Consider the following 25,193-nt stretch of genomic DNA (forward strand, 5'->3'; position numbering starts at 1 on the left):
TCCTGGCCGGAAAAGCCACAACGAAGCTGATTACGGCTAGGGAGCCCATGTAGCCCAAGACACAGTAAAACATGGTCGCTGAACCCTCATTACATTCCAAGATGATTTCCCCATTCAATGAGTGCATGTCCGAATCTGGGAATGGAGGGAAAGTACTTAACCACAGGATACAAATGCCAGCTTGAATGAAGGTGCAGACGAGGACAATTGAATTTGCCAGTCTTTTCCCCACCCATTTCCTCATCCCAGATCCTGGTTTGGTTGCCTTGAATGCCAGAACCACGGTTATGGTTTTTGCCAAGACACAAGAAAGAGCCACAGAGAAGACAATGCCAAAGACCATTTGGTGTAGAAGGCAGATCCCTTCTCCTGGCTGTCCAATGAAGAGCAAAGCGGAGAGGAAGCAAAGAAGAAGGGAAACAAGGAGGATGTAAGTCAGGGTCCGGTTATTGGCCTTGACTATGGGTGTGTCCCTGCATTTCATAAAACATCCCAGCACTAGAATGGTGATGAAAGAGAAAGAAATTAGAGAGATAGTTAAAAATTTCAAATCGGGGAAATCTCCTGGGCCAGACGGTCTACCAATAGAATTATTTAAGACCTATATAGATTGGTGGGCAGAACCCTTAGCCCAACTGTTTACGCTTATAGATAAATATGGGATCATACCTGAGACATGGCTAAGATCAATAATTATTCCAATCTTTAAAAATGGCGACCCAAAAGAACCAAGGAATTATAGACCGATAAGCCTTCTATCAGTGATAGGGAAAATCTACGCTAAGCACCTCTTATCTAAACTCCTTACCTGGATGAAAAATCTAAATTTACCAGGGAAAGAACAAATAGGTTTCTCCAAAGGTTGCTCCACACTAGACCACTGTCTTATACTTATGCATCTGGTTGAAAAATACAGATCCCAAAGGCAATCTAAGATATACGCTGCTTTTGTAGATTTTCGTGGTGCATTCGACTCAATTGACCGCCCAAAGTTGTGGAGGAAACTCGCAGAATTAAAAATTGATCAGCGCCTATTGATTCTAATGCAAAATCTACACTCTTCCAATACCTGTCAAGTCAAACTTAACATCAAAGGTCACCTTTCATCAGACATCCCAATCTCGAAAGGGGTAAAACAAGGGTGTATTCTTGCCCCCTTTCTATTTAATTTATTTTTATCAGACTTGCCAGATTACTTTCAAAAAATAGAATCACATGCCCCTAAACTTAATCAGAAACCAGTTCCTCTCTTACTATATGCAGACGATGCTGTCCTACTATCCTTAACGAGCTTGGGTCTGAAACGTCTTATATCTTCACTGATCCTCTATTGCGAATGTAACAAACTCTCTATAAACTATGAGAAGACAAAAATTTTGGTCTTCTCGAATGGTTGGAAATTAGAGAAATGGAAAATAAGAGGGCAAGAAATCCAACAAGTGAAAATCTATAGGTATCTGGGAATCTTATTCCAGAGCAATTTAGGGTGGGCAACCCATCGCACAAATGCCATAAAACAGGCAAAGTGCATCTCATCAGCAGTTGCCCGTTTTCATTATCAGAAAGGTAATCAATTTATTCCTGCGGCAAATCAGATATTTCAAACAAAAGTGCAATCCCAGATATTTTATGGAATCCCGCTATGGGTCCAAGAATATAACAATGATTTAAAAAAGATTCACTCTAGCTTTCTGAGACGTATTCTTGGACTCCCAGCTACGATCAAATATGAAACAATGTGTGCAGAAATAGGCATACACACAATGGAATATTGGGCATGGTCCACCTCAATAAAGTATTGGTTACGCTGCCACTTTCGCTGCCCTCCATCAAGTCTGCTCGCTGATTTGCTCAAAGACTCCTATAAATCAAGATGGTATCAGCACCTCGAAAAAAAGATTGAATCTTTAGGCATCGAGCTGGAGCCCCTGTACAATTCTAATGAGCAATATATTTCCCATAATATCCTAACTAGACTAAAGGATGTCGAGAGACAAAATATTATGGCAGCTGTAAACAAAATTTGCTCCCCCATATTCTATGAATTAAATATCTTAGATAGCAGAGCCAATTACGTCACTAAACTAATAATCCCAGCCCAACGTAGGGCTTTTATGCTGGCCCGTTTGAATGTTTTCCCCTCAGCATTTGTCAGGGGAAGATATCAAAACATTCCTAGAAACAAGAGACTCTGCAGATGCTCTATGAATGTCCCGGACACTGTAGAGCATATTCTCCTTCATTGCCCATTGTACAGTACGCTCCGTCAACGCGTGCTGTCCCCTCTTTTGGGTGGTCTGGAACCGCAGCAAGGTGAATGTGTGGGATTCTACCTATCCGACGTTGACCAAAGGGTAACGGCGGGGGTAGCCGAGTTTTTGGTAGCAGTCCTCCAAGGAGCAGGTTAACAAGGAAAACCACTGACTCTATATGTATATATATATATGCATTTAGCAAACTGCTGCCTTTTTATATATATTTTAAGGCTTTTATATGTTATTTTCTCTTTTAAGGTTTTATTTCCATAATGCCTAATAAAGGTTTGATAAAGTAAAGTAAAGTAATTTTTCTTACAGGCTCTGGATGTCAATTGTGTCACAAGACGGAAAACAGTAATTTGGACAATGATAGGAATGATTATAATTTCCCAAGTGTGTTTTTGGCCTCTGAAGTGGCATCATTCAATACAAAGCTCCTAGGATATCTTTTCTGAATTTTGCAACTATTGTTTTATTGTGGTTATCCTCTTCTCTTTTTCCTTATTTGCTGCTCCCTGTTAAATAGTCTCATGCCCAAGTAGAGAAGACAACTCAACATGGAGACCAAGATCCTGACAACAGTTCTTGAATATGAACTACAAATCCCAGTTTCACTGGTCAAAATAGATACCAGCACTACTATGTTTTCATAACCCTCAATTTATTGATAGCCAAAGTCAAGTTTTATTTTCCTGTTTGGCAAAGGGGTAATGTTAATATATGTAAGCCAAATCAAAACAGGGCATTGACCTGTGATAATGTTTGTCCAGTGAAACTGTACTCACAAGAAGGCTACATTTGAGCAATGATCTCTCCCTATTAAAGCACTAATACCAAAAATCTCACGATGTGGATTTTCTAGTGAATTTTCCAGTGAGTTTAATAAACAGATAAACTTACATCCTCTCACCTTTTCTGGCCATTATTTGCTCTCTACTGTTCAGATGAGGCCTGAATAAAATTATGTAGCATTTGGGGGAAAAGATGCAACCCAGTAATCCAGCACTGGAGGCCAAGATGGAGAAGATCTCCACGGCCACCATGTATTTTCCTTTGGTGCTCAGGTAGGTTGGAACAAAGGACAACCAAACACTGCAAAACACTAACATGCTGAAAGTAATAAATTTGGCCTCATTGAAACTATCAGGTAATTTCCTGGCCGGAAAAGCCACAACGAAGCTGATTACGGCTAGGGAGCCCATGTAGCCCAAGACACAGTAAAACATGGTCGCTGAACCCTCATTACATTCCAAGATGATTTCCCCATTCAATGAGTGCATGTCCGAATCTGGGAATGGAGGGAAAGTACTTAACCACAGGATACAAATGCCAGCTTGAATGAAGGTGCAGACGAGGACAATTGAATTTGCCAGTCTTTTCCCCACCCATTTCCTCATCCCAGATCCTGGTTTGGTTGCCTTGAATGCCAGAACCACGGTTATGGTTTTTGCCAAGACACAAGAAAGAGCCACAGAGAAGACAATGCCAAAGACCATTTGGTGTAGAAGGCAGATCCCTTCTCCTGGCTGTCCAATGAAGAGCAAAGCGGAGAGGAAGCAAAGAAGAAGGGAAACGAGGAGGATGTAAGTCAGGGTCCGGTTATTGGCCTTGACTATGGGTGTGTCCCTGCATTTCATAAAACATCCCAGCACTAGAATGGTGATGAAAGAGAAAGAAATGGCCAAAGTAGCCAGGATAATCCCTAAGTTTTCTGTGTAAGAGAGGAAGCTTAGAACTTTGGGAATGCATTGACTGTGCTCCTTGCTGGGATACTGGTCTCCGGGACATTTGATACAAGCATCCATATCTGAGGGGGAAAATGAAAAGCTGGTTAAGATACACCCATCCAGTTAATGAGTACTTTCAATACTCCACCCCTTATTTCCCACCCAAATCCTTCACCAAAATAAGGTCACTTCTGTTACCCATTAATATTTGCTTCCTTCCTTGTTTGTTTATTACCCTCCCCTCACTCTGAGGCCCCATCATCATCAGATCACTACCTTCCCCAAATAAAATTAAACTTTAATAAATGCAGTGGTGACAGTGGTCTATAAATCTCATTTGAAATTGAATATAGTGGTACCTCGAGTTGCAAACACCTCAGGTTACAAATGCTTCAGATTAGAAACTCCGCTAACCTGGAAGAGTTACCTCGAGTTGAGAACTTTGGACCAGGATGAGAACGGAAATTGTGCACCGGTGGTGCAGAGGCAGCAAGAGGCCCCATTAGTGAAAGCACACCTCTAGTTAAGAACAGTTTCAGGTCAAGAATGGACCTCCGGAATGAATTAAGTCCATAACTAGAGGTACCACTGTACTTACAATGAGTTGGCCAGCAAATGTTTTTCATTTATACTGTCTTCCTCTTAATTGTGTTCTCTCTTGGCCTCCTTTCCTTGATCTTGCTGTAGCCTTTGATAGGATCTGCCAAGGTTTCCTCCTGAACCCCCTCAGTGGATTGGGTGCTATGGGCACTGCTTTTTTGTGGTTCTTAACCGCAAGATTGGGATTGCTGTTATGGGCATTATTTTGCCCTCAAAGTTGTTTAACAGACAATGGAAAAGATCTTGTGAAGAAGAAACAAAATGTCATCTGATGACACACAACTCTTCTTTCCTGTTAACACCTTAATCAGGAGTGGACATCCAGTCTCTGGATCAATGTCTGTGTGCAATACTAGGTTGGTGGAGCTTGAATTGAGTTTAAACCCTGGCAAGCCTGAGGCCTTGTGAGTGAGTGGTTCCCATGTCTGGGAGACAGATCAGTTCCCTGTTCTGGATGGGGTTGGGCTCCCTCTGAAGGGATCGTACATAATCTGGGAGAGCTCAATGATTCAGCTTTGTCACTAGAACCACAGGTGGTCTTAATTGTCACATTTTTAAGAGAAAAAGGTTAAAGAATCATAGAATTATGGAATTGTAAGTTGGAAGGGACCCAAAGGGTCATCTCATTCAAACTCCTGCAATGCAAACATCTCAGCTGAAGCATCCATCCAACCTCTGCTTAAAAACCTCCAAGGAAGAAGAGTCCACAACTTCCCAAGGGAAGCAATTCCACTGTTGAACAGCTCTTACTGTCAAAAAGTTCTTCCTAATGTTTAGTCAGAAATATATATTTTGTAACTTGAATCCATTAGTTTGAATCCTACCCTCCAGAACAGGAGAAAACAATCTTGCTTCATCTTCCATGTGACGGCCCTTGAGATATTTGAAGATGGCTTTCATATTTCCTCTTAGTCTCCCCTTTCCCAGGCTCCTTCAACCATTCCTCATAAGGCTTGGTTTCCAGACCCTTGATCATCTTGGTTGCCCTCCTCTGCACATGCTCTTTGTACAGTGCCCTACATGGTGAACTATATTCTTCAAATGAATAATATGCTACATTATCAAAAATTATTAATATCTCTGTAAATTATGCCTCCTACCTTTTTGGAGAGTTACTGTCCCTTCTGGACACAGAACACAATCATAGCAGCAAAACTTCTCTCCCTCCTTCTTTTTCTTGCTGTAGCCAGGATAGCAGTAGTCATTACACAAAGAAACAGGCAGCACCTGCACAGAAACAAAAAAGGGAGATTGGGAATATGAACTATTCCTTCTTCAGTATCTTGTGAAAGGGAGGACAAAGAAGAATCGAATGACCCCCTTTCGCAGCACCTTCCACCTCTTGGGAGCTGAACGTTTAGTGTTGTTGTCAGTGTCAACTCCTGGCATGTGTTGCGGGTCAAGGCATTGTGCTCCCCAGACCCCAACCCCAGATAAATAAAAGTCCACTAAGACTGGTTGGGATCCAAAGAAGCCACAACTTTATTGAATACACATGGAAGAGGTTTGGCTTGGGCATGGGGCAATTGAAATAATTCTGGCCCATCCACCGGAAGTGATGCGTAGGTCAATCCAGATGTGTGGGCCTAAGACTTACGGTATTTTTCGCTCTATAAGACACACCCGACCATAAGACACACCTAGTTTTAGAGGGGGAGAACAGGGGGGGAAATTCTCTCCCTCTCTGCACAGCGCCCCTTCAGCAAAGCTGCAGGAGAAACGGAGCCCCTTCCATTTCTCCTCCCGCTTCGCTGAAAGGGCGCTGTGCAGCTTTCCTTCTCTAGCGAAGCGAAGCCAGGAGAGCAAGAGGGGTCAGTGCGCTCTGGAGGCTTTGCGTTGCTTTCGCTGAAGCCATGGAGCCTGCATTTGCTCCATAAGATGCACACACATTTCCCCTTACTTTTTAGGAGGGGAAAGGTGCATCTTATAGAGCGAAAAATATGGTACATCAAATAGGGTGATCCCCGCAGGAATTACTCTCTGGGGGAGTGTCTTCTGCCCTGCCCCCACCTGGGCACATGGACATGACCACTCTCCCCAGATCCCTTTAACGGGATACTCCAGCATTTGGAGGGGCAGGTGGAGATTACAACCTCCCCTCCATCCAAGACAAAGGGTTGGCCCAATGCCCAAGCAGTTGTGACGATTGCTATGAGGTAGGCAAAGCCACCGGGTTGGAGCCAATCTGCCTGGTGGACAAATTCCTACACGGCCCCTTAAAACGGCAACCACTGTAGCCACAGCAAAGTCATTGACTATCAGCTTAAACCAAAGATGGGTGGGGAACCTGACGAGGGGAAAACAGGTAGCGCCCCAAGAGAGGGTTGCTTAAATGGCCAGGGAGCAGACCCATGGGAAGCCTTCCTGCCCCCTGGCCCAGCCCATGTCCAAGCCTGCATCCCCATTCGCCAAACCAGGATGCAGGCCAGGATCCAGTTCCTGATAGGGGACATGGTCTTACTCCCCCGCCACCTCTCAGGAAGGGGCACTGAAATCAGGATTCCCCCTTCGGGGCCCCCAGTGGAGCCTCTGCCATCCCACAACACAACCAGAAGGGTGAGCAAACATACCTGATTAAAGTTTGGATCCCAAACAATTTTTTTTTTACAGGGTAGGGAATGAGCTACAATTAAAACAATAACAAACTAATGCTAACCAGCATCATTCAGAAGCTGAGAAGCATGTCAAACAATAAACTGAACAAAACATGAGGCTTTCCCCCTGATATATACTCAAGTATGGATAGTTGTGTCACACCTGATTAAAGCTTGGATGCCAAACAATTCGGTCATCATAAATGGTTAATTCTTTGCCCAGAGGAGCCTGTGGTTCCAGTCTTCCGACCTTGACTCGAACCAGTGATCCATTGGCGAACATCAACCAGTTTGTGACATCAAAGTCAGTAACTTGCTCACCATTTTCATCAAAGTGCACAGTGTCTCCAGCACTATTATTGATTGCGATGTCCTTTAGAAATGGATGCAGCTATATTGGAAGAAAATATAGACAAATGGAACTAGGTATTGCTATTATTTAAGTGAGGGTCACAAATGCCTCTCATACACACACTGTCTCTGTCTCTCTCTCATAAAAATCATGGTGACTTGATATGCCTTGATGTTGTTTTGGTTCCTTTGGTCCAAAACAGAACAGAAAAGAAAGCCACACACATTTATTTATTTCTTATGGAATTGTATTCTGCAAAATGGGAGCATATGGGAGGAAAAATTTAACCTATAAAAGCTTTGAGCTGTAATTACCTGCCATGACTGTGTATTCTGAAATGCCAGTCTCTTTTCTCCCTGCCTTCTGGGTTTAGAGTGGGATTTGTACATGGCATTCAAAGCATGTGACACAGCATAGACTGCATTGTAGACACTGTAGCTGTGGCCTGTCATTTTCATTTCAAATAAAATTCCAGGAATGTTTTCCAGTTTCTCCTCCCCAGTACAGCTTTCCTCCTTCTCTTCTTTCTGTCCTTTAGACATTTTTAATGAACAGCTGAAGGATTGTTCCCAGAAGTTCTGGATAAAACCATCTCTTTGGGCCCAGGAAGGTCTTATCATCTGAAGAAACTCGTGAAATCCTACCAGCTGGTTTGAGTGAACAGTGAAGGTTATGGAGCCATGAAAGGTTTGTATATCAAACTGTTTGTGAAGAGATTGTGATGCAAAATCCCAGTGGGATGTAACAAGCCAGACTTTGCCTTGAATTGGCAATGAAAAGTATGGTGCTGTCACTAGCATAATTCTCAAAATCATAAAGGAAGGAGATTCTCCATAAATAAATACTACATTGGCTTTTCTCCCAAAGGCAATGCTAAAGCTTTTCAGACTTTTAAGCATCACATCTAGCATTTCATCCACAAAATCCCATTTTGGTATTCTTACTATGAAGTCATAACAAACATAATTCTGGGAAAGCAATGGTACAATGGTCTGTAAAAACCTGTCCCCTTTGTCATCATCTACAGCCAGGAGCCCAATCCATGTCCATTTGAAATGCTGAAGTAACTGCACAACTCCTTTGTGCTGGTGGGATTCACTGGGGACCATCTGGTACAAAAATGGGAAGAGCCTTTTGGTGCCTCGGACCGGCAGAAATGATCCGTAAGTGAGCTGAAATAAAATCAGTGAATAAGATGTTATACCTTTGAACCCCAGAGTTGCAGGGGAGCTGTGGGACATCTTTCAGAAGCATTGCAAGATGATTTTTATTGTAAGGTTGCAGAAAATCCAGTTGGCTGTTGTGTTCAACATCCTGCTTAGAATCATAGAATTATAGAGTGCAGGTCCTACACTCTGGGGGAGCAAAAAACAAGTTTGTTGAATCTTCCATGTGGCAGCTTTTGAATATATTTGAAGATAGCTTCCCTCAGTCCCCATTTATCAAGCCTAAGCATATCCAGTTCCTTCAGCCATTCCTCATAAGTTTTTATTTTGCTGCTGCATCACACTGTTGACTCATGTTAAGCTGGTGATCCACTAAGACCCCTACATCCTTCTCACATGTGCTACTAATAAGACAGGTGTCTCCCGTCTTGTATTTTTGCAGTTGGTTCTTCCTGCCTATATTGCAGGACCTTACATTTAACCCTATTAAAATTCATTTTGTTAGCTTGAGCCCAGTTCTCCGATCTATTGAGGTCATTTTGAATTCTGATTCTGTCTTCTGCGGCATTAGCTACCCCTCCCAGCTTGGTGTCATCTGCCTATTTCATGAGCTTCCCCTCAATTCTTTCCTCCAAGTCATTTACAAAGACGTTGAACAACAACAGGCCCAGGACAGAACCTTGCAGTGCCCCACTTGTCACTCTTCCAGGATGACAAGGAACCATTAATGGGTTTGCCAGCTACAAATCCACCTAACAGTTACCTCTTCCAGCCCACATTTTACCAGCTTCCTCACAGGACTACTGTGGGGTACTTTGTCCAAAGCCCTACTGAAATCAACATATACTAAGTCCAAAGCATTCCCCTGATCCAACAAGCTTGTGACTTGTATAAGATTCGTCTGGCTAGACTTGTTTTTAAGAAACTCATGCTGGGCCTTAGTAATCAGAGGATCCGTTCTAAGTGCTCACAGATCAACTTCTGAATAATCTGTTCTAGGACCTTTCCTGGTATCGACATCAAGCTGACTGCTTGGTACTTACCAGTGTGCCCCCCCCACCTAATATAGGAACTCCAGAAAGAAGTGACCATCTAGTCTTCCTTGAAGACTTCTAGTGCAGGGGAATATTCGGGTAATCAGTTTCATTTATGAACTGCTATTATTTGTAAGACGCTTCTTCTGAACATTGCACAAAAATCTGTTGTTGCCTTCTGGGGCATCACAGAAGAAGCCTCTCCCCCTTCTATGGGACTGTCATTGAGGTATATAAAGAGAACTAAAAATTTCCTCCTTAGTACCCACTTTTTCAAGCTAAAGATAGTTAATTACACAAACACATATTACATAACTTCGAAACTTTGTTTTTCTTTGTCTGAGCCGTCTGAAAACTTGCTCTTTTTCCTTTGCTACTGTTTTTATATTTTGTAATGTTATTTTTCATGATTGTTATTAGACTTTAATACAGTGGTGCCTCGCAAGACGAAATTAATTCATTCCGCAAGTCTTTTCGTCTTGCAAGTTTTTCGTCTTGCGAAGCACGGTTTCCCATAGGAATGCATTAAAAATCAATTAATGCGTTCCTATGGAAACCGCCTACAGACCAGGTCCGGGGACAGTCTGTCCCCCGACCTCTTCTGAAGGCCGGTGGGGGGCGAAAGTCTTTGCTCCCCCCCCGCCTGCGGTCTTAAAATGCTGGCGGGCGGCAGCGAAGCTTTCGCTGCCGTCCCCCAGCATTTTAAAAGCCCCCGGGACAGTGGAGACTTCCCGGGGCGATTTTAAAATACTGGCGGGCAGCAGCGCTGCCGCCCGCCAGCATTTTAAGATCACCCCAGACAGCGGAGACTTCTCCGCTCCCGGGGTGATTTTAAAATGCTGGCGGGCGGCAGTGCTGCTGCCCGCGAAGCCTTCGCTGCCGCCCACCAGCATTTTAAAAACCCTGGGACAGCGGTGGACTTCTCCGCTGTCTGGGGTGATCTTAAAATGCTGGCGGGCGGCAGCGCTGCTGCCCGCCAGCATTTTAAAATCGCCCCGGGACAGCGGAGGAATTATCCGCTGTCCCGGGGCGATTTAAAAGCCCCCGGGAAGGCAGGCAGGGGGGACAAAGACTTTCGCCCCCCACCGGCCTTCAGAAGAGGTCCAGGACCTCTTCTGAAGGCCGGTGGGGGGCGAAAGTCTTTGTCCCCCCTGCCTGCCTTCCTGGGAGAGCGGAGAAACGCAGCGCTGCGTTTCTCCGCTCTCCCGGAAGGCAGGCAGGGGGGAGCAAAGACTTTTGCCCCCGCCCGCCTTCAGAAGAGGTCCAGGACCTCTTCTGAAGGCGGGCAGGGGGCAAAAGTCTTTGCTCCCCCCTGCCTGCCTTCAAAAGCCATCCGGGATAGCGGGAAGCGCTTCCCTGCTATCCCGGACTGCTTTTAAAATGCTGGCGGTGGGGAGCAAAGCCTTTCGGCCCCCGCCGGCCTTCCTGGACCTCTTCTAAAGGCCGGAGGGGGGGGGGGAAAGGCTTTGCTCCCCACCGCTAGCATTTAAAAGAGGTCCCCGGAGATTTCCGTATGGGCTTTCTTCTTGCGAAGCAAGCCCATAGGGAAATTCGTTTTGCGAAGCGCCTCCAAAACGGAAAACCCTTTCGTCTAGCGGGTTTTTCGTCTTGCGAGGCGTTCGTCTTGCGGGGCACCACTGTATTGTTAGCTGCACTAGACTTCCAGTGGGAGGATTAATTGACTATAAAAAAGTGAAATAAAGAAATAAAAAATAGATCAATCATTCTGAGACCTCTTTCACAAGTAGAACTACTATCCCGTACACTGCTTCCTATAGATATTTGTGTGCATGTGTTTCATCTAAATTCAGTACTTTGCCTTTTTCTGTGTTCAACCTCATGTTAGTGGTTAGAGCCCAACCTACCATTTCATGAACATTGTTTTGAATTTCATTCCTATCATTTGAAATGCTAACAACCCTTTCGCTTTTTTATTAGCTGCAGATAGATATGAATTGCTTCCAACCTTACATCTGAGTCATTCATAACAGGATTCAAAATATCAATTCTGATCCAGAATACAGCTTTGGGTGGGGGGAGGGGGCTCAAGTTGTTTTTTTAAAAATAATATTTATTAAATTTTTAACAGAAAAGAGTTACAAAATAATGACACACACAAAAAATACAAAAATACAAAAACCAAAAATTTAACATAAAAATAAAAAATAAAAAATAAAGATCCCTCTTTTATAATATCTTACATTCATTTACTTATTTTCGTGACTTCCTCACACCTCCCTTTTTTGTATTCCATTTAAAAATTTATTCAGCAAATTCATAACCTCATATTTTACCCTTAATTATTTATCTTCACATATTCTAACTTCAAATTTTCATCTGATATCCATCCCTTCTTGCATATTCTTATTTTACCTTATTACTAGAACCACTTCATTTTATTCCAACGTCATTAACGTTCAATAATTTTACAATGTTTCTGTAGATAGATTTTAAATTTCTTCCAATCTTCTTCCACCGACTCTTCTCCCTGGTCTCGGATTCTGCCGGTCATTTCAGCCAATTCCATATAGTCCATTACTTGCATCTGCCATTCTTCCAGGGTGGGTAGGTCTTGTGTCTTCCAATGCTTTGCAATAAGTATTCTTGCTGCTGCTGTAGCATACATAAAAAAAGTTCTATCCTTCCACTTTGATGTTAAGCCATGAGTACTGTTTTCTAAAGAGGTGTGTATCCACTAGATAGTCTATCACTTAGTCTACATTTAAACTATCGGTTGATGAAATAGATCAGGAGAAAATTTTCAAAGCTTCCTTGAAATCTAGATTGTGTGTCACAGCTGTGAAACCTCCATGCCTTCATGCACACAGCTTACCTGTGGAGTCTTGTGAATTGCTGAAATGATGGCCACATTGGCAGAGACTTCAGAGGTACATCCCCCAATGAGAGCTATCAGATTGTTCTGGGTGTGACACATAAAGTTGGGGACAAAGGTCTGTTGCACAGAAAGCAGGCTGAGGGTGGCCTTGTAGGTCATCCTTGCAGTGTAGTAGCTATTGAGGATACGAAACCCCAGAGAGATATTGGATAAGATGTTGGGATTCTCGTTGAGTTCTTTGACAGCAAATGCTAAGGCCAGAACGTGCTGGTAGTTCTTTGGCATTGAGCTGAAAAAAGGTACAGCCTGTTTTACTGAAGCAACATAAACAGCAGCAATAAATATATATATATTTGTATATTTCATCCTTAGTTACCTGGAAGCTTCCCAGCTGAAGGTGTAGCTTAAAACTATATAAGACCAAAAAAATGAACTGCAATAAATGTGATACATGAAAGGAACATTTTTGGATCATTCCAGTTGCTGAATAAACTGTTGCCTGCAGTTAATGGAATTGCTCCTTTTGGCTTCAAGAACAAAATGAAATTAAATGAAGGTAATCATGCAAAAATCTGCCAGACCTTTGAAGAATGAACCCAAGTGAGCAAATGGAATTTATTGTTATTTTACTCAGTACATTCCTCTTGAAAATCTTTTATGGGTAAGAAGTCATTCTGCAGAAGTCCTAAATTGCAGTAGACTCATGGATTTTAACGGGTTTTAGTGAAGGACAAGTTAGTAGTCGTTCGTGCCCGCATTGTAATGGAGAAGGCATTTTGATATTATGAATCCAAAACACTTGTTTACTCACTCCAAAAAAGGAAGTAAAGAATATCATTTCTTAGTGACATGTCCTTAGTACTTAGGGTCTGCACTTACTTTAGAATGATAGAGGGAGATAGAATAATGACTTACACAGGTTCATCAATCAAGGTCTCCGCAGGTGGTTTTGTGAAATCAAGTTCATTAGACAGGATGACAACTTGAGAAACAATCTCACCGATGACAAGGTCTCCTGGCTGGTAATATTCATGAGAAACTGGGAGGGGATCATATATGCTGCAATTAATGGAATGTGTCTTGCATACAAAATGACACAGCAATATGAGAAGCAACATCAGCAGAAGGGTGATCCCATTGACAAAACTTCCTTTTCCCACGCAGATTTCCATGTTTCAAAGTACAGCACTATTTCTGGCTATCAGTTTTATTGATTGGAGACACTGCACTGATTTACATGTTAACTGTAAGCATCTCTGACCATCACATTTTCTTGTTCACCTCAATTTATCACAAAGGGTGAAGGAGAACTATATTTATTTATTCTTAACAACTCCACTCAAAGCTGTTCAGTCGCAGGTATTAATTTTGACTTTGTCTGCAAAGGAGAAAAAAAGGTATAACCTTCGGAAATTGCTAACAATTCATCCAAAAGCACATAAGACACACAAGGGCACAGGAGAGTCCGTGTGCGTGTTAAGAGTTTTCAAAATGAAAATCATTGGCATAAAATATTAAACGGGCTGGTAGAAAAATTGGAATGAGGGATACTCATTACTGAGATAAAAATGGTGGCAGAATCAACTCTATGAAGGAGAAAAATTGACACAAAAGAATGCCTGTGATGTCTGCGCCTAAACAGTGTTCTCAACATCCTGAAGATTTTATATATTTTATAATTTGCTGATAATTCATGGCATTAACAGGCTCTAGGTATCCGTTGTATAAGAGAATGAAGACCAGTAATTTAAATAATGACAGGGGTTGTAATTTTCTCTAGTGTGATTTTTGGCTTTTGAAGTTGCATCACACAGAGTCACACACACATAATGCCTACAATTGTGAGGGATAATAAAATAGCTAGTGGCATATATCCCAGACAGTCCAGGTTATCTCTGCCAAGAAGCAAAATTATGTTCACCCACAAATCATAACAGAATTGTTAGGAGATCCCTATTCTCATGCCAGAGCTACGATTTACAAATTGGTTTAGCAAACCATCTCTCTTTATGGGTAACTCTGGGAATTGTGGGTCTCAAGTGACAGGCAAGTGGAGTGTAGATTTATTCTCTATGTTTTACAAAGAGCAACTTTATCCTATGGTGCTCAAGAAGGTTGGAGCAAAGGATAATAATAATAATAATAATAATAATAATAATAATAAAATTATTTATATCCCGCCCTCCCCAGCCGAAGCCGGGCTCAGGGCGGCTAACAACACCAAAACAGTGCAACATTATAAAAGCATTATAAAAGTTAATTAAAATCCAAATTGATGGCAAGCATAAACTAAAGTTTTGTAAAGATTGCCAGAGGAGGGGGTCAGGCTGCGCCCTGACCAAAGGCCAGGTGGAACAGCTCTGTCTTGCAGGCCCTGCGGAAAGATGCCAAGTCCCGCAGGGCCCTAGTCTCTTGTGACAGAGCGTTCCACCAGGTTGGAGCCGCAGCCGAAAAAGCCCTGGCTCTAGTTGAGGCCAGCCTAACCTCTCTGTGGCTTGGGACCTTCAAGGTGTTTTTATTTGAAGACCGTAAGTTCCTCTGTGGGGCATGCCAGGAGAGGCTATCCCGTAGGTACGAGGGTCCTAGGCCGTATAGGGCTTTGAAGGATAAAACTAGCCATTTCCAAAAGCAAAAACCTGTGTTGTCATTCCCACCCTGTGGAACACCTTCCCATCAGATGTCAAGGAAATAAACAACTATCTGACCTTTAGAAGACATCTGAAGGCAGCTCTGTTTAGAGAAGCTTTTAATGTCTGATGTTTTATTGTATTTTTAATATTTTGTTGGAAGCCGCCCAGAGTGGCTGGGGGAGCCCAGCCAGATGGGCGGGGCATAAATCCTCCTCCTCCTCCTCCTCCTCCTGAAACTGCAGGATAACTTCCTGGTTAGGAAAGCCACACTGAAGATGATAAAAACAGCAAGCCCTTGTTGCCCAAGATGTCCTAAATTGAGTTCTGAACTTCAGAATGATTTTTGAACTTAGTAGCAGATACAATTACCACAACGATGTTAAACAAAAGGAAAGAGTCAAATAAATGACCAGTTAATTCAAAGGGGACTTTTGGTTTACTTTTTCAAGACACAACACTTTCTTAGATACTTCCAACAAAGATGCTTAGTGCATTTATACATTCTTTATTATGGTCCAAAGACCTGCTAAAACAGCTTCAAAAGTGGGCGGCTTTCAACAAATGAAACCACGATAAGACATCAAACCTTAAAAACTTCCCCTGAACAGCGCTTCCCTTAACAAACTTTATTTGGGCAATTTGATTCCATTCATATGTTGTCACTGACGTTTTCTAGAAATCATACTCTGTTTCTTACAAACATTAAACATCTGGATGAATTGCAGAATATAAAACCTCTTATACTACCCAACTCATTTGTGAGGAAGACACAAAAACTACTTCTTCACCATACAGCAAGAGTGAAACTGGTCTATCCCTCAGATATACTGGTCTACAAATATACAATATGAGGTGATAGTAATATTGTTTACATTCACATTAAACAATATAGCCTGAAAACATTTTTGTCACCCACACCCAAAAGCTGGAGTACTACTTGACCATTCCAAAGAATGTGCTACATGAACTTTTACTGAAGTCTTGTTGCATCTTTATAATTAAGTACAGCCACCCACCTTTTACACCTTTTTGCTATACTTTCTCCCATATGCATTCTCCACTAACCAGATCAATGGAAAATGCAATATACAGGGACCATTTCTTTACATATATTGGATTAGTCAATTGAGAAATTGATGCCATTTTTATTTCAAGATCTGTTTACTGAGGGCAGAAATTTGGTATGAATTCTATGATGTAAGAGTTAGAGAGAGAAAATCAGCCTCTAAGTGTGATCGAGCTCTGGAGTTGAGTGATATTTCATTTCAGTGGCCAGACATGTCTGCTTAGCTCTGTGAAAAACAAATCCCTGGAAAGAGGTTGGTTTATTCAGGTGAAACCTTGTGATCATCTGGATCGTCTTACATCTCCTTAAACGTGCAATCAGCTTAGTGAACAAGAAGAGGGCCTAATTTCTCAGTATGAGAAGATAAATACATTTCAACAGTAACTCAAGATGGGGGGAGAGCATTTTAAATGGACAGAATCCATACCCTAATTTTAAATAAAAACCCCAAAACCAAAAGCACCTCTTTGAATATTTCCCATAATCTGTCCCAATCAACCACTCAGTGTCTCAAAACCTCTGTGCTGGGAAGAGATGATCATAATTTGTGTGGCACAGTCAATCTAGTTAATTTTGTTTTTGCCCCTCAGCTTGCTCAAAATTTGAGGCATAGGTTTTATGCTCATATAGGATCAGGAACGGTTGGGAATTAGTTCACATAAAAGATGTTTTAGTTTTATACAATAAAATTGGCCGTTGAAATAAATCCTCAAAAACGAAGTCATGCCTCATTCTTTATGTGAGTACAAGGCCAACATGAGATGGGGTCAACTGAATTTGGGGAGGGAATGCATCAAACACTCATACCACAATTCCGATGACATTTCTATTGCTGTCATATCTGATGAGATATGAGGAAGAGTCAAATAAAGAGATTAATCTGTATTTTAATTTATTTTTTCTTCCTTATCATTTGTTCTCTGTTGTTCAGCTCAGGCCTAAGGACAATAATGTAGCATTTGGGGGAAAAGATGCAACCCAGTAATCCAGCACTGGAGGCCAAGATGGAGAAGATCTCCACAGCCACCATGTATTTCCCTTTGGTGCTCAAGTAGGTTGGCACAAAGGACAACCAAACACTGCAAAACACCAACATGCTGAAAGTGATAAATTTGGCCTCATTGAAACTGTCAGGGAGTTTCCTGGAAAAGAAAGCTACTATGAAGCTGGCGGTGGCCAGGGAGCCCATGTAGCCTAAGACGGAGTAAAACATGGAAGCTGAACCCTCGTTACATTCAAGTATGATTTCCCCAATCACTGAATGCGTGTCCTTATCTGGAAACGGTGGAGAAGTACTTAACCAAAGAGCACAAATGGCAGCTTGGATGAAGCAGCAGAAGAGGACAATCAAATTGGTCAGTCCTTTCCCCACCCATTTCCTTATGCTGGATCCTGGTTTGGTGGCCATGAATGCCACAACCACAGTGACCGTCTTTGCCAACACAGTGGAAATGGCCAAAGAGAAAACAAGGCCAAAAGCCATTTGTCGGAGAAGACAGATCACCCTTCCAGGCTGTCCAATGAAAAGCAAGGAGCACAGGAAGCAAAGGAGGAGGGAGATGAGAAGGATGTAGGTGAGGGTCCGGTTGTTGGCTTTGACTATGGGAGTATCCTTGTACTTCAGGAAAATGCCAAGTACTAAAGTTGTGATGAGAGAGAGAGAAATAGCCAACACCACTAAGATAATCCCCAGATTTTCTTTGTAAGAGAGGAAGCTCACAATCCTGGGAACACATTGAGTTTGGTCCTTGTTGGGATATTGGTCCTCTGGACAATTGATGCAAGCGTCTATGTCTGAAAAAGGGAAGAGGTGCTGAAGTATTTCGAAAGGTCGACCAACATCTATCTAAACACAAACAGCTATTTAAGTATGCCTTTACACTGGGTAATGGCATTCAAAAGCAGTCAGCCACAAGAAGGTTTGAGGGTGTCTATTCTTGTCTTCTTGCAGTTCATTGACAAAATCCAGGAGAACTGAATCTTATAATTTGAAAGTAAGTGAGACTGCATTTTGGATGGTTTTTGAACTAGTGGATCAGTAGCTGATTCAGAAAGTGGTTAGAAAAGAATGAATTATATGGAATTCCTGCCTCCCACCTTTCTGACTAGAGATCATTCCTTCAGGACACGGAGCACAATCATAGCAGCAAAACTTCTCTCCTTCCTTCTTTTTCCTACTGAAGCCAGGGTTGCAGTTGTCATTGCACACAGAAAGGGGCAGCGCCTGTACAAAATCATACAGATGAGCAACAATAGATTAGCCCTTTTCAGTCCTTCACCTCCATGTGATTAGACTCACGTGAGGGGTAGAGTGACTGAGGATGAACCAGTTGGCTCAGTTCCTCTGTCGCCCATTTGTTAGCGATTCCCAACTTAATCTCTAGGTTTGATCAGTCTAAGACTCAGCCTTAAAGCGGATCATGAAAAAAATAATGCCATCTCCAGACCCCCCAAAATATGAAGTAGTAGAAATAACATAAAGATATCTTGAAGATAAAAGCAAGGTCCATTTTTTCCCTTCCAGAAATCAGTACATGATTTTAGCAAAATAAAATATTTTATTTTCCAGTGATTTGGGACTGGCTTACGTGACAACACATGTTCACAAAGAAATTAAATGGCACAGATGGCCAAAAGTACTCCTTGCTTTAATTTAAGGTTTGAGATCAATTTATGAGGTCAAGGGTCATAAAGCATTCAATCTACAATAGGGCACCTTAAGAACTGACGGAATGGTGAGCTGTTCAGAAGGGAACATTCCCCTTTTATAAAGTCAAGAGTTTGCAGTTATAATTCACCTGATTAAAACTTGGATGCCACACAATTTGTTCATCATTGATGGTTAACTCTTTGCCTGGAGGAGCCTGAGGCTCCAGTCGTCCAACTTTCAATCTAGTCAGTGAGCCATTGGGGAAAGTGATCCAATTGGTAACATCAAAACCTGCAACGAGTTCTCCATGTTCATCAAAGTGCACCATATCTCCAGTGCTGCTGTTGAATACAAGGCTCTTCAGAAAGGGATGGACCTGGAATATTGAAATATTTACATGGAATCAGTGATAGGAATAACGGTGCTTAAAGCAGTACATATGGCGATGAAGTATTTCCACTTGTCTATTATTATCATTGGGTATTTGGCAAGCTAGCATGACAGTGATGTTGACTCTGAGTAAATGTGCATGAGGTCAGGCAGGCTAATATCTGTGGCTCTTGCCACCAGACACGGCTGGAGCTCATTGGGACTGGTGAGGTGAAAAGCCAGGAGATCAGTGGTAGATGGAGGCAAAGCGAAGAAGTTCAGAGTTGTCATTACCTGCCATGGTTGCACATTCAGAAAGACAAATGTCTTTCCTCTTGCCAATCTGCTATGTTTGGAGCTGGATTTGTATATGGAGTTCAAAGCATGTGCCACAGCATAGACAGCTTTGTAGACATTGTAGCTGTGGCCAGTCATGTGTTTTTCATACAAAATCCCAGGAAGGTTCTCCAGTTTCTCCTCCAAAGTGCAGGGTTCTTTCTGCTCAGCATCCACCTTCTGTTCATGAGAAGCTTTCAGGGAGCAGGTGAAAGTCTGTTCCCAGACGTCCTGGATGAAAACATCCTCTTTGTTCCAGAAGGGTCTTATTGTCTGAATGAACTTCTGGAACCCTAATGGCTGACTGGAGTGGACTGTGAAGGATAGAGTACCATGGAACATCTGTATTTCCCAGTCTTTCTGAATAGAAACTGATGCAAAATCCCAGTGAGATGTAGCAACCCACACTTTACCCAGTGGTGGCCATCCCAATACAGGTACTACAAATGACAATACTCTCAAAACCTGAAAGGATGGAGGCTCCCCATAAACCACAAATACATTAGCTTTTGTCTCAAACGCAATTGCATAACTTTCCTGGCGCATTATAAACAAGCGTATCATCTCATCCAGATAGTTCCATTTTTCTAATCTTACTATGAAATCATAGCAGATGCCATGCTCAAAGAGTAGTGGTAAAATTGTCTGTAGAAACTGGTCCCCTTTGTCATTATCCACAGCACAAACTACAATCCATGTCCATTTGAAATGTTGAAGTAATTGCACAATTCCTATGTGCTGTTTGGCTTCATTTGGGACCATTTGGTATAAAAATGGGAATAGCTTGTTTGCATCCTGTATCGCCAAAAAGGATCCATATGTGAGCTAAAATAGAATGTATGTTTTGTTTTGTTTCTGATGGATTATGAGTGAATGCAAAAATATAGGTTTCACAGGTACTTCAGAGACATAGCTTTCCCAATAAATGTCTGCATAGGTTTTAAAGAAGAAAATTTCAAGTAAGGGAAAACAGTGTGGAAGAATTTCTTAATGTTTCTCCTAATGTTTTAAAAATATGTAGTCCAGCCCTATAGAGCAGCAGAGAACAAGTATTTCCCTTCTTCTATGTAACAGCCATTAAGGTATTTTAGAGTACTATATTAACCTCCTTAGTCTCTTCCTCTCTGGACTAAAGTTACACAGTTCTGTCAGCCATTGATTACATTATGTGTTTTCAGTTGTGTATTAGGTCTAGTACAAAAGAAAAAGAAAGAAAGCATAAAAACTCAAATCCTTTACATCCTGGACACAATCATTCCATTCCACTTCAATTTACAAATATTTGAGTTTTCTGTACAATTGACTCTCAGCACTGCTTGGTCAATCCCAATCCAAACTGCCCTCCTGAATAAAACTTTACAGAAACCTTGCCAAGACTGTGTTGAAATCAAGATAGTATTTCCCATACACCCATGCTCCCAATTTACCTGTGGAATCTTGTGGGTTGCTGAAATGGTGGCCATATTGACAGAGATTTCAGAGATGCATCCTCCAATGAGAGCTATCAGGTTGTTCCACTTGTGACACTTGAAGTTGGGGACAAATCTATGCTGTGTGGAAAGCAGGTTGAGCGTGGCCTTGTAGGTCATCCTTGCAGTGTAGTAACTATTGAGGACGCGGAACCCTAGAGAGATGTTGGACAAGACTTTGGGGTTCTCATTGATTTCTTTGACAGCAAATGCTAAGGCCAGGATGTGCTGGTAGTTCTTTGGTACGGAGCTGTAATAAAATTACAACATAATGGACAGAAATGACGATGAGGATGAGGAAGAAGAAGAAGAAGAGGAAGAGGAAGAAGAGGAAGAAATGATCCCTGCATTTAAGGGAGTTTCTCTTTGTACCAGTAAATAAAAGCAGTTGAAAGTCAATAGGTGTGGCCTTGCCAACACAGTGCCCATAGGTGCAAGAAAGCCATAGAGAACATCACCTGAGGCCACAGAACCTCCGATCCCTTCCCTTGCTGACTGCTTACTTCACCATGAGATGTTGTGAGATGTATGCCTGCCAGAAGTACATATAACTGAATAATGGAATGAGAAGAGCAAAGCTCATTGCTCTGAATACTTTTCCAGGCTCTGTTCTTCAACTCAGCAGTGGAACAGAAAATGGATTACTCAGGGGGGCGAAGTGGAGCAATTTGAGGGAATAGTGAGGGGAGAAAGTGATGCACTGCAAGAGTGAGGAGAGACAGAAAAGATCCAGAATTGTGTTATACAGTGGTACCTTGGGTTAATACGCTTCAGGTTACAGACACCTCAGGTTACAGACGCTTCAGGTTACAGACTCCGCTAACCCAGAAATTGTACCTCGGGTTAAGAACTTTGCTTCAGGATCAGAACAGAAATTGTGCTCCAGCGGTGCGGCAGCAACAGGAGGCCCCATTAGCTAAAGTGGTGCTTCAGGTTAAGAACAGTTTCAGGTTAAGAACGGACCTCCGAAACGAATTAAGTTCTTAACCCGAGCTACCACTGTACAGAGAAAGAGTCAGAAGGTGGACATGGACATAAACTCACATCCCTCAAGGTTGAGAAGGAACGAGGTATGGACAGAACAGAAATAGCGGGGCAGTGACAAGCATGATCCACCATGTGAAAATGCTGTAGAAGGCTTACTAAATAACAAAAAGAAGCACAGAACTGTTTATATTAGTGGGGCTTGCAAAGGAAAACATAGTAGCAGTACAAACAGTTACAGTAATCAGAGAAATTAATACATTAAGCCCACAATCTGTATTCAGCTTTACATGGCTGGCAAAACAATAAAAATTGAATCCAAAGGGGATGAGCGTCTGGGGAAAAAAGACTTTGGGAATCCCATCTGCCATTGAATAAAATTTGTTTTGGCCATACACAACGTTGGCTTTCAGCGTGATTCCCGGAACGTGACCCTCGTGTAAACTGGGGGTTTCCTGTCTCTGTCTCTCTGTCTACCTATATCCACCCTTGCCCCTCATCTTGTCATGCTGAGGTTGAGCACTTCAAACCTCTCCATAATACTGAATTTTACAATTTACAATTTTATTGGGTTTCCACAAAAAAGGACATCAAAATATGAATCACAGTACTGCATAATGATGCATTTTCAATCATTTCAGTCTGATTATATTATACACGGATAGAAGGGGAATAAATAATGTCTTACATAGGTTCATCAATCAGTATCTGTGAAGGTTGTTCCCTGAAGGACTGGATATTAGACAAGTATATGACTTGGGAAACCATCTCACCAATTACAAGGTCTCCTGGCTGGTAAAATTCATGAGCAATAGGAAGAGGATCATCATAAATGCTGCAGTTAATAGAATGTGCCTTACATATGGTGTGAAACAGAAGTAACAGCAGAAACAGCACCAGCAGGATCCTGCTCAGAAATCTTCCATTCCCAATGTAGATTCCCATGTTTCCACTACAGCCTTGTATGTGGATGTTATCAGTTTGGCTAAAGTATCCTTTGAATAGGGGGCTGTTAGGTAGTCTATGCATCAGCACTTTGGTCTTTTAGTTAGCCAACATATTTTCTTTTTCTTCACACATTATTCCCAGGAATGACTGGAGGTTGCTGGGATACAAATAATAACATTGTAGCTATTATTAGTTCTTTTTAAAACAACCAACTGCAGCTGTTTAGTTATATAATTTCACTGTTCCTCAGTTTGCAAAGAAAATAATTATACCCAAGACAGTAACCCAAGAGAACATAAGGTACATTGTGGTGAGGCAGTGTTTCAGTTAAAAGATATGCTAAACTATGTGCTAAATCATGTGCTAAACCATGCCTAGCGAAGGAAGTTCACATTTCACAAAAAGAATGTTCCTTGAGATTGATGACTGCATGGAATCATATCCAAACATGTAAAAGAAGAATGATGATACAAAAAACTGCAGAGCCCTGGCTGTGCTTAGATATAGCCGTGAACAATAGGAAGCTGTTATCCCTTTTTAAAGATGCTATTGTTTTTTAATCCAAGCAGAATGTGTATATCTACTATGTAAGAGGATGGAAGCCAGCAATTTTGACAATGATGGAGATGATTCCTCAGTGTGTTCTTCGTATTTGCAGTTGCATCATGCCTGACCAAATTGCTAAAGCCTCTCCCCCCTGAATTGTGCAAATATGATTGTCTTCCTTGAGAGATAATTAGTAGGCAGCATTGCTTAGTCCTGAGCAAGAGTTAAGTTTTCCCAGAGATCATTGTTAGTTGGCAGAAAATGAAGGTCTGGGTTTAAACGTAGAGTCAAATCTGAGTGTATGTGAGATTCAGTCCTGTCCCGTCCTGTCCCCCACCCTGAAGATGGGTTCATCTCCTTCATCACTTGTCTTCCCAGTATTGTTGGCCCCCATGTTGCTATCAATAACAAATAGATATTAGGGGTGCCATATTTCTAAAAGTAAAGACCAGGACACCCCAAAAGTTGTTGAGCTTTTTTTTATGCAGTACAGTGGTACCTTCGTTTACAAACTTAATCCATTCCGGAAGTCCGTTCTTAAACCAAAGTGTTCTTAAACCAAGGCTTGCTTTCCCATACAGCGGGAGACTCCATTTACAAATGGAACACACTCAACAGAAAGCGGAACATGTTCTGCTTCCAAAGCAAAGTGAACAAACCAAAACACCTACTTCTGGGTTTGCAGCGTTCTTAATCCAAGTTGTTCATAAACTAAGCTGTTCTTAAACCAAAGGACCACTGTACTATCATTCTGCAGCATGCAGACCTAGCAATTGGGAACAGAGCCCAGCCCAAGTAGCTCACAGTCAGAACTGGACTTCTGTGTACATGTCTGGGAAAAGTAAAAACCAGGATGCCCCAAGCCTTTTTTTAATAAAAAAAACCTTATACATTACAGTCGTACCTTGGTTCTCGAATGCCTTTGTACTCGTACATTTTGACTCCCAAACGCTCAAAAGCTAGAAGCAAGTGTTCCAGTTTTCAAACGTTCTTTGGAAGTTGAATGTCCGACATGGCTTCCGCGATTGAGTGCAGGAAGCCTGCAGCTCCTGCAGCCAATTGGAAGCCGCACCTTCGTTTTCGAACGGTTCTAGGAGTCGAATGCACTTCCGGAACGAATTAAGTTTGGCAACCGAGGTACCACAGTACTAAGCTGTTCTTAAACCAAGGTACCACAGTCCTATTGTTCTGCAGCATGCATCATTAGCAATTTGAAAAAGTTCAGTCCAAGTAGCTTACAGTCAGAATTTGAGTTCTGTGTACATGTCTGGGAACAAGGAAGACGCTGATTTTCCGAGGTCACCAAAAATACATATTTGGGCCCTCTGTAATTCAGTCCAGTTGCCAATGGCTCTCTTAGCTTTTCAAGAATGGGCCTTTGCTGTGGTGGCTCCCCTACTGCGGAATAGTCTTCCCAGAGAGGTTCATCTGGGACCATCATTACATGTCTTTATTTCGTTTGACATCTGTTTACTGAAGGCAGAAATTCTGCATGCATTCTGTGATGTAAGAGGTGGAGAGACAAAATCAGTCTCTAAGTGTGATCCAGCCCTGGAGTTGAGTGATATTTCATTTTAGTGGGCAGACATGTCTGCTCAGCTTTGTCAGTCAAAAACAAACCCTTGGAA

General features: G+C 42.0%; 1 protein-coding gene across 1 annotated transcript in view; it reads right to left on the reverse strand.

Annotated features, from left to right (window-relative positions):
- Positions 1-25,193, reverse strand: part of METTL25B (methyltransferase like 25B) — a 492,409-nt gene that overhangs the window by 145,339 nt on the left and 321,877 nt on the right. The gene's annotated exons all lie outside the window — the stretch shown is intronic.

The sequence above is a fragment of the Podarcis erhardii genome, assembly GCF_964252035.2.
Source record: "Podarcis erhardii genome assembly, chromosome: 15".
Taxonomy (NCBI): domain Eukaryota; kingdom Metazoa; phylum Chordata; class Lepidosauria; order Squamata; family Lacertidae; genus Podarcis; species Podarcis erhardii.